Source organism: Equus caballus, chromosome 3 (assembly GCF_041296265.1).
Source record: "Equus caballus isolate H_3958 breed thoroughbred chromosome 3, TB-T2T, whole genome shotgun sequence".
In the NCBI taxonomy this organism is placed as follows: Eukaryota; Metazoa; Chordata; class Mammalia; order Perissodactyla; family Equidae; genus Equus; species Equus caballus.
The window spans coordinates 68,738,408-68,749,817 of record NC_091686.1 but is presented as its reverse complement, the minus strand read 5'-3'; positions in this window follow the sequence as shown (position 1 = coordinate 68,749,817).

Below are 11,410 nucleotides of genomic sequence, written 5' to 3'. Positions count from 1 at the left end.
TTTTCTTCAAGTCTTTAAATATTTTTTGCTTGGAAACTCTGGATGGTAATAGAAGATCAGAGTCTTCCTGGGGTTTAAACAGAAATAAGGGAGCAATTAAAATTTTAAATTTTTCCAAGTGTTGCTTTATATGGCATCAAGTTACAGCTATTTTACTAGCAAAGCATTCAGAATTATAATCAGATTACATTGCATTTATGCCTTGATTTTTCTCTTGGTAGCTCGAGGAGCTCTAATTTAATGGAACTCAGGATAAAATAGTTGCCTATTTAGAACTATTGAATGTAGTCAAGGTGTTCTCTTGGAGAGGCAAAGGTTCAAAATCAGAGATGTGGCAATAGTCGACCATTCAATAAATGTATGATAAACTTAATTAAATAGCTAACCAACTCCTACAGTTATACCAGTGCCTGTATTTTGAAGTAGCACTAAATTGTTAACTTCAGAACTGTATGTTTTTTTCTGTAATTCTCAACTCAGTGCTACAAAACATTTGGGGGTTACCTTGAAGTACAAAAGACTGAAAATTGCCATTAAAAAAAAATGAGAGTAGGAGTCGCCATTTTCAATGGGACTCAATAGAGAGATCTAGCAAATTAGCAGTTACCGTTCATAAACTGGATTCTCTTATAGGAGAGTATAGGTTACCTTCAAGTCAGAAACTTAATTAAGTGTTCTGGGTTTACACTAGAGTCCAACTAAGATGAAGTGGGTCTATGTGGAAAAAAGCTATATTAAAATTACATTTGAGAGAATCCCTCCACTTAAGTAAGTGTTGTTACTGCTAATTAACAAAGCAAGCTCGGTAAGATTTTCTGTAGATTTTTGAGATTAGGATACTCAGCTCTTTCCATGCTGTCTGAAAGCAGAGAAATAGAGTGAGATATCTTCTGGGTGCTCAATCTAACGACTACACAGAAAACTACGGTTCTTCTATATGGTGAGGTGCAAGATATTTTGCACATCGTTGCAGTACATTGAAGCTAACACAGAGAGTTTACATGTTATTATTAATTTTCTAAACCCTTATATTATTTGTCCATCGACTGGCAAAGTTTTCACAAAATGTTTATAAGGTTTTGTGTTTTTTTTTTAATAAGGGAAAAACAAACAAACTTTGCATTCCATTGAGTTACCAAAAGTCATCCCCAATTTTACCTCATAAAAACAACTTTTCAATAAGATCAATTCTTTAGTTCTCAGAGTGTTATATGCATTCGTTAAGGTTGCAATTAACTTTTTCCAGACTTGTATTAGGAATAATTTGAGTAGAGAAAATGGGCAGAAGAAAACAATCCACCAAAGAAATGAAAAATTTGTTATGAAATCAACAACCAGTCCTAGACTGTCTCTCCTTAAGAAGAAAACAATTCAAAATCTTAGAATCTAGCTTTTTAGGAAGAAAAATGAAAACAAAACAAAAACTGAACTCTGTTTCACAAGGAAGGTTTGGATTTTTATCTGAATAGATTATCAGCCAGATCATAAACCAGAAATTGTTGTCAAGCTAGAAATTGTTGCTGCTCTTATTAGGATGCTATTATTACAAAAGCTCACTTATTTTAAGAAAAAACCCACTAAGATTTATGTCTAGGGTCTTTATTCTATTATTGTCACACTAAACAAAGCAAGAACCCAGAAGCTACCACCATTCTGGCAAATTCAAATGATAAATGCTTAGTGGAGACAGTTCGAATGTGAAACTATAGAACCATTTTAGCAGTCCTATGCCATCTCAAAGAGACATGAATGTTTCAGAAAGAACTTTTGCCATCATTGTAACTTAACACGGAATCAAATATTCTAATGACATTTTAATGCTTTTTACACATTAGGAAAAAATAGAAATATTTATTCTCAAGTTTATTTTTATCAATAATTCAAATTATTAATGCCATAAGGAAGTAATGCAAGTCTATATACTTCAGTTAATTCTCAAATCTGTTGCCTTAGTAAAAAAGCAAAAATTCCAATCTTTGAACGATATATCTGCTTTTGACAATCCATGCTGAAAACATGTGTCTCCATTTACTGTGCAGTTTTGTTCCCACTATTAGAAATGTTAGATGCACGTAAGAAGTTGACCTGCGGAGGTTTTTCAAAAATCCATGTGTTAAGTGCAACTCCCAGCTATTCTGATTCAGTAGATGTACTGTGGAAATTTGGCATCTATATTTTTCCCAAGATTCACAGATAATTTAGTCTAAATTGTATCTAAAGATGTGCTATTCAAACTTCCTAATACATGAAAATTCTGATTCAGTAAATTCGAGGTGGGGCAGTTCTAACAAGTTCCCAGGTGTTGGTGACAGGGCTGGTCCTCAGAAAACACTGAGCTGCAACACCCTAGGACATACTATTCATAGATAATTACAGAAAATAGGAACCACGTGACATTAAAACCAGGCATGAGCTATTTAGAACAACGTCTAATTTTGTCCCCTATTCCTTGCTAAACATCCATTATACACAATCAACATATAATTTAGAACTGGGTAGAAATAAGCCCAGGAAAGCATCTCTGTGGCATTGATTAGGAGATTAAATGTGCTTTTACTAAAATGTCCCTGAGCCACGTGCTTTCTTACACAGTGAGCACGTTAAATAAAATCAGTTAAAGAAAGGTTAATTATTAATTTTTAAAAAATAAATCACAGTCCACAATCTACAATCACTCTCTGGAATGTTTGGTGCCCACAGGAACTCAACAGACATTTTCTTTTGAGGTGCTACATTTCTGAACTGGTCGTGCAATGAGCATCCTGAACTGAGGATGGAGATGTGCCTATGATTTGCGCTCTGTTGACAGTTTACCCAAAATAAGTATTAGAATTCAAAGAGCTGTCTGAGGTCATTTATCTTTAAGAAAAAGAAGCTGAAGGACTTAATTGATTTGTTGTTAGTGCCATCGAGTCGATTCCGACTCCTAGCGACCCTGTGTACAGCAGAGTGGAGCCCTGCCCCATCTTTTTGTGCCATTCTCTCACCTGCACTATATCAGACAGTGTTCTGCTACTATTCATACAGTTTTCACGGCCAATATTTTCAGAAATGGGTGGCCAGTTCCTTCTTCTTTGCCTGTCTTAGTCTGGAAGCTCCGCTGAAACCTGTCCACCATGGGTGACCCTGCTGGTACTTGAAATACCGGTGGCATAGCTTTCAGCATCACAGCAACACATAGCTGCCACAGTGTGACAACTTAGTTGATGCTCTTATTGAAAGACTAACCACAAAGCACTCTCAATATACTGTAGTTTGAAGGTCTTACATTAATTATGAAATGCTTTGATTGATACGAGTCTGTAAATCTTAAGTAATTCTAATATTCTAGCATATGTTTCAAGCCCCCATAGAATGTTTCTTAGATTCAAAATACCTGCTTTTCTCTTATACCCGTATAATAAGGCCTCTTTAACTCCTGTTTCTGGGTATATAGAGTCCCATTAGTCCCTTTGATCACTTTAGAAAATGCTGTTCTTTCATCCCCTATGAGAATAGACAAAGTGTTCTCTTTATTAATAAGCAGATAGAGATAAGCCTTATTAAGAGAGTATTCTATAACAGACGTTAACTACCTACGAAGCAGCACATAATTATTGTTGTGCTCTCATTATTCTGTTTTACTATATTACCCCCTCGATGCTTCCCTTCATGACACACACACACTAAGTTTTGTGTTCCCTTGCTTCAAGGAAAAGCTAAAAAGAGAAAGAAACATCCTACAAACAGCTCATCATTCTGGCTCTTATTTCCCAGAATCTTGAAGTTAGAAAAGTAGGTGACTGATTGGTGAAAGAGGCAGAGACAGAGATTTTGGAATTTAGGTTTCCATAAGGCCTGGGGAGCCAAGGTCCATGGAGACAGCAAGGTCTTGGAGGGGAAGGGCTGTTGCTGGGCCTGAGGAAGCTGTGACCTGGGCACCTGTGCCCCGTACTGAACCACAAAGGCTGGGACAGAGGGAGTCTCAAAGGTGACCTGTGTGGGGCCAGCCTGGTGGCGCAATGGTTAAGTTCGCATGTTTCGCTTTGGTGGCCAGGGGTTCACCAGTTTGGATCCCGGGTGTGGACATGACACCACTTGACAAGCCATGCTTTGGTGGGCATCCCACATATAAAGTAGAGGAAGATGGTCACGGATGTTAGCTCAGGGCCAGTCTTCCTCAGCAAAAAGAGGAGGATTGGCAGCAGATGTTAGCTCAGGGCTAATCTGCCTCAAAAAGAAAAAAAAAAGGTGACCTCTGCCACGCAAACCTAGAGAGGTCACTCTCCATGTTTTGGTGAGTATGAAATTCCAGGAAGTGAGACCAAGTAACTGAGATTGAATTTCTCACCGGCCCAGAGATCTGGCGATTTAAAGATGTTTTAACTAAATTTAAGTAAAATAAAGTAGAGTCACTTGGACACCCCAGTTATGGCAAAATCATGCCTGCTGAACCTAAATTTGTCCATTCTAGGCATGAGCTTATAAGAGGGAAGTGGTGTCACCCAGATTTATAGCAATACTTAGGCGAGTTCTTTAAGATGGGACTTTACAAAATTAAAAAAAATAAAGTTAAGAAAAACCCTCCATGGAAGGAGAGTTCAGATGTATTTTACCACATGGTTAGTGTAACAACAAATATCGGGGTATATAGTGGAACTCTAATATAAACTGCACTTGCTTTGTGCTAAGGCATCAGGGAGAATCTTTGGAGTGACTAAGAGAATGCTGCCTTACATCTAATTGGGTCTGGATTTACTTCCTTGCATTGTTCAAGCTTGCCTGATTATTTGTGTGAATCCAGCTGATTTTGTTCCTTGTTAATTTCAAAGAACCCAGTTGCTTTCCTTGATCAAGAGCCTCTTTGCTGAAAGATATTATGCTTCACAACTGCAAAGGTTCACAAACTTTAAGGAAATCATTGCTAACTGACTTCTCTGGAGTTCCAGAGGTTTTCTCCTTCTTATGGACTTTAGAAATGCCAGCAACCTACTGGATTTATTCTGGGAGAAATGTCTAACTGCTTGGCCCTACAGCGCTCTAACCCAGGGCCTCTTTGTCCTGCAGTGGCAAAGGGAGGGACACTTTAAATTCCCGTTGACGGGCAGAATCAATTCTGGATCAGAATCCCTGGCGTAAAGCAATTCGTTTGGGGGAAGAACAGAGCCTCCATAACGGGCCTGCTCTTTTGTAATGTTTTCCGCTTTGAGCTGTTATCACATGGACTAGCAGGTACTCCTCACTTTCCACTCTCTGTTTTTCTTTTACGCTTGTACTGTAATGTGTACTTCAAGCTAAGCAAGCACATAAGCAAAACTCTGTTTCCTATAAGCAAAGACAAGCTGAAAATATCACTGGCAGATAATCAACATTTAAGCATGAAAAATTCACTTATCGCTTCATAAAAATGCTTTTCATAGAATACCCCGTCTAGGCCCAATTTAGTCGCATATTCTAAACTCCACTTCTTAGAGTACTATAGTTTGCTGTTAAAGAACATCATATTTAATTTGTCACATTACATATGCATCTATTGCCAAATGTTTTCCTGTAAGTGTCAGCGACTTCAAAAATGAAATCTTATTTTAACCAGTCAGAGAAAACCCACTATTACCAAAAAAGCCATGCATGAATGATGAGCCATCTCAGGAAGTTTTCTGAAATAACAAATGCTCTGAGAATATGACTCTTTTATACTCCTTTATACTGGTGAAACAAAGCAAAATAAAACATGCCAACCAGAGGCTGCTTAACTTGCTAAATGACAAAAATATCTGGGTACACAGCATCTCTATATTTCAGTAAACAGAGCTCTCAGAAAAAAACATGAAAACTATTAAAATTTTATCTGAGCCAAACTCACTTTCTCCCTATCCTTTTTGGACTGGATGGTAACTATCAGTATCCTGTCAGGTGAGTAATTGTTTCCATTCCAATCCCCACCTGGAGGCAAGGAAGAACCTGAAATGAAGTCTTTATCATTATTAGTTGACTTGGCTTTAAGTTAAATTCGTTTACCCATTTCACTGTGTGACATTAGTGTTTTACTTTTTTGTGTGTGCGAGGAAGATTGGCCCTGAGCTAACATCAGTGGCCAATCTTCCTCTTTTTGCTTGAGGAAGATGGTTGCTGAGCTAACATCTGTGCCAATCTTCCTCTATTTTATGTGGGATGCCACCACAGTGTGGCTTGACTAGAGGTGCTAAGTCCATGCCTGGAATCCAAACCTGTGAACCCCAGTGGCCTAAGTGGAGCTCACAAACTTAACCACTACGCCACCAGGGCGGCCCCTATGCTCTTACTTTTATACGTTTATAAATGTAACATAGTATATGTAGATAGATAGAGATATATACATACATATATATCAACATAGTATTGTATTAACATCATATGTATGTCCTAAGATATTATAATGCTACTATCATTAAAATAAAATATCCTGATTATTTATACTTGCAATATTGTGATTTATAAGAAATATATATATTTGCTTACTCAGATCACCAAAATATATTTCTCATACATATTTGGTCTTCATTCACAGTTCCCAAATCCCTTGGAATTTCTTGAGTGATAAGAGCAATGGGAGCATCTTTTGTTATAATATTTGGTCTCTTTTCCTCAGTTCCTGAAAATGCCTCAGAGCCATAAGGGTGAGAGGAGTGCCTTGTTATTCTTAACAAACCCCTTTCCACCACAACTGGGTTTATGTTAATGAAGGTAACTTTCGGAAAACACCAAAGGACAGGGGCTGATTGCTAGGGGAACCAACCTTGAATAGAGGGTTGGAATTTTCAGTCCCACCCCCCTGATTTCTGGGCACGGGGTGGGGCTAGGGGTTGAATCAATCACCAATGGCCAACGATTTAATCCACCATGCCTATGTAATAAAGCATCTATAAAAACCCAAAAGGAGGGATTTGGGGAGCTTCCAGGTTGGGGAATCAGAGGCTTCCACTTGCCACCATGCAGGGCCCCAAGCTCCACAGGGACCAAATCTCCTTTGTTCAGGATCTCGCCCTATGTATGTCTTCATCTGGCTGTTGATTCATATCCTTTAATATCCCTTGTCATAAGTTGGTGATCTAGTGAGTAAATGAATTTCCTGAGTTCTGTGAGCTGCTCTAGCGAACTAATTGAACCCAAGGAGGGCGTTGTGGGGATCTCTGATTTATCACCAGTCAGCCAAAAATACAGATAACAGCTTGGACTTGCCACAAGCATCCTGAGTTGGAGGCGGGTGTTGGAACCTCCAATTTGTGGCCTGTGGGTCAGTAGCCCAGGTAACAACCTGAGCTTTTGACTGCTGCCTGAAGTGGAAGGTGTCCTTGTGGGACTGAGCACTTTACCTGTGGAATCTGGTTCTATCTCCAGGTAGATAGTGTCAGAATTGAGTTGAATTCTTTGACACCAGGCTGGTGTTGGTGTAAGGAGCCTCCATACACACGTTGGATTGGGTTCAGGAACTCAAAAGAATACTTGCGTATTATAGTACCATGGTAACAATGTAACGTCATATATAGAACACACTTTATATTCATATATACACACATAAATTCTAGCAATTTAATTTTAATTATTATACTATTATAATACCTTAGGATAACCCTCAGGGTTCTTTTATTTTCTTCCTCTTTTTTTTTTTTTTTTTTTTTTGCTTAAAACTGTCTTAGCTATTCACACTTCAAAAAAAGAAATAAGCAAACTAACAAAAAAGAGCAAGAGAAAAATGGAAGAGAGGTAAGAAAAGGAGAGGAATAGAAGGGAAAGAAAAAAAATCACATTGGAATTGAAATTATAACTTACTTTGTGGAGAACCGTGTCTTTGTTAAATCAAATCCTCCTCTCCCTGAATAAGATGCGTCTTTCCATTTAGGTCTTTTCTAAGGCCCTCAGCAAATTTTCTTCTCGTCACTACTGCTCATTACTTCTTAAGTTTATCCATAGCTAGTTTATAATTTTGTTGCCATTATGAAAGAGCTCTTTTATTTTCATTATATTTTTAAATGGTTACAGCTTAAACAGTTGAAAAGCTAATATTTTGATCTCCATCTGCTTGAGTCCTTTGTCTGCAACTCAATTGGTTCAGCGTTCTAGAAGTAGCAAGTAAGATAGCGAGAGTCATTTATTGTCCTGTTCCCACTCCAAAAACCTAACAAGTATTTATGCACATTTTCTTCCTTGGCCTGTGGTTGCTAAGCACTGCTTCATAGATTTCCCGACCCTAAACTATTTTGGTTTTTGGTATGGTTCCTACTTCATCGTGATATGTTCTATTAAAATCATGTAGTATTAAATTTGCTAATATCTTTGGAATGTTTACATTGTTTGTCATAATTGAAATAGAACTGCAGCTTTTTCCACTTTGTAAGATTTTGCTACTAGGCTTACATTAGCTAAATTAGAAAGTTTTGCTTCATTTTCTAGGCTCTTCATATTAATTCTTCCTTGAAAGTTTAGAAGAATTCACCTGTGAAACTACCAGGACAGGAGTCTTAAAAAAAAAAAAAGCACAGTTTTTAATTATTTCTTTGATTATTGGTCTTTTGAGGTTTTCTAATTATTTTAGAATCCATTGTATTAATTTATATTTTCTATAAAACATGACATATAATTATGATTTTTAAACGTTATTAATATAATTATATAATCTATTTTTAAAATTGTTATAGATATATTATTGTATTAATGTTCTAATTATTTTTTGTTGAGATTTACCAGGACATTATATTTTCTCATGTTTTTAAAAGGATCAGCTCCTAGCTTTTATGATTATTTATAGATTTTCAGTTCATATTTGCTTATTTTACCTTTTGTATTAATTTCTTTCTCCTGCTTTCTTTAAATTTGACTGCCTGTTTTCAAATGAGGCTTTTTAATAATTTATTTTCATTCATTTGTGCTCAATAATAGAAACATGGGGGCTATCATTTTCTAGAATGGCTTTGGTCCTTTACTGTAAGCTTTGATACGTTGAATTTTTATTGTTCTTACTTTCTGTGTTATCTCTAAGCCATCTAGACTATCTGGAAATTTTCTCTTTTGTCAACAGTTGCTTAGAAGTAGCTAAATTTGTTTTCTTTAAAGTTATACTATTAATTTCCCTTTTTATTTATTTTGCCTTGTGTTCAGTGAGGCTGGTTTGGTTTCAGACTCAGACTTTCTTCAGCTCATTAAAATTTTCCTTATCTTTTCACTAGTAATTCTTCTTCAGCTCATTAAAATTTTCCTTATCTTTTCACTAGTAATTCTTCTCTTTGGCTCTCCTTCTCTTTCTGAAATCTCTATCACATGTATATTTAATTTCTTACTTCTGTTTATACCTTGTCTATTTTTTCATCATTTTTATCTCTTTTTCTCTTTATTTGGGCTCTTAAAGAATTTATTAAACATGTCAAACTTTTACAATTCAATCTGCTGTAATATATAAATCTTTCTTCACTGCCTCTTTCATTGATTTTAATTTGTCAACCATTCTTTTTTTTTTAATCTCCTTTAAATTATAGTTAAGTTTCTCTTAAATGAGTCTCTTTTTATCACTGACCATATTGGTTACATAAACGTAGCATTTCTTAGAATCTTACTGAGCACACAAAAAAGGTTCAAAATTCACTCCTGTTTTTGTATAGTAAGTTCTAATGCTCCAGAGCAGTCCCCTTCCTTTGTAGTAAAATAACTGATATGCCTGATGATTTTTCTGTCTCCTCCGGCACACCTGAGGCAAGGGAAATTCTCTTGCCCACCAGTAGAAGCTAATAGGAAACTGTCAGACTGTGTGAGTTTCTCTGTTCAACCCTTTCTAGAATAAAAACACAAAAATATAAAAAGTTGAGATTTACTGTAATCATACTTTACTAGTTCAGAGGTACAGTGGCCTGGGGAGAAATAGGAAGTGTCTGAAGCCAAAGACAGCAAGTAGTGGCCAGGAATTAGCTGGCAGAGGACCACCAATCTTTGCCTGGCACAGTTGTATTTGTTAGGAGGCAGCCAAAGAAGAGCCCCACTCCTTACCTAGTGGGCCAAGTAGGCAGGGAGTAAATGCCACTTTGGGCATCTCTGCTTGCCATGACCTCCTGGAACCAATTGTGTTTCCCAGAAGCACTAATAGAATCCATATTGTTCTGCTGACTTTGGATGGAGGAGAGGAGGAGTGGATTTTGCCAGGCCTTCTGCACTTGCTCTCAGAACTTCACCTATAGAGGATCATGTGTCCAATCAACCATTTCTTCATTTCAGTCCTGTTTATTCAAGCAACTCCAAATTCCTCAAAGTTTCTCATGTGAGAAAATCACTGCTTGCCGGGTTATCAAATTTGGTGAAAGTTATCCCTTACTTTTATATTCCATGGGTCATTTCCATTCAAGTCATATGATCATTAGTCATATGTGCTTAATTAATGTAAAGCTTTGTTAATGTAGGGCTTTTCTTGTTTGTTTTGGACACTAAAATCCCTTCTATTGACACTCTAAGATATAGTCATATGCTTTCTTCTTCAATTTCTACCTATGAATGTGAAGTTTCTGAAAACAGTGCTTAACAACTGGGTCAGTTTGTCCTTTGACATCTGGGAAAATACTAGACTTCCTTTGGTTCATGAGTGGAAGAAAAGTCTATGCTGCTCTCTTCACATTTTCCCAGCTTCCAGCATCTTCCAAAACAGCTGCAAAGAGAGTTTTGTTCCAGCACTTCAGAATTCCCTTCAGCCTTTTTGTTCAGAGAAGATATATTTTTTCCATGGATTAACAATAATCCATCCCATTACAACATCCAGAAAAAATTATATTTTAATCTAAAAAGTAGACTACATGGGAGGTTCATTCTTTATAATAAAGGGAACGATTTCATTTGTAGATTGAAACCATTAAATAATATTACTGTAATGCATATATACTTTCTTGACAGTAAAAGCAATAAAACATATGAAGGATTGAGTTGGATATTTTCAAATAACATATAAAGAAATTTCAAAGAAAAGATATAGAAGTCCTTTTAAGATAAACCTTCAGAAATGCATTTTTTTCAGATCTTCTCGGTGGCCCGGGGTTCGCCGGTTTGGATCCCAGGTGTGGACATGGCACCGCCTGGCACGCCATGCTGTGGTAGGCATCCCACATATAAAGTAGAGGAAGATGGGCATAGATGTTAGCTCAGGGCCAGGCTTCCTCAGCAAGAAGAGGAGGACTGACAGTAGTTAGCTCAGGGCTAATCTTCCTCGGAAAAAAATATTTTTTTTAAAAAGGAGAAAAGGAAAACATTAAATATATTCTTGACATGGACAATTTAAAACAATTTATACAATGTACTTATGATAGTCACTATAAAATCCATTTGAATTTACTACTTCAGATCTTTTATACCATCTTTAAGAACATAATTGCCTCCAACCCTTTAATGTTTCAGAATATCCCACTTGATATCTACTTTATTG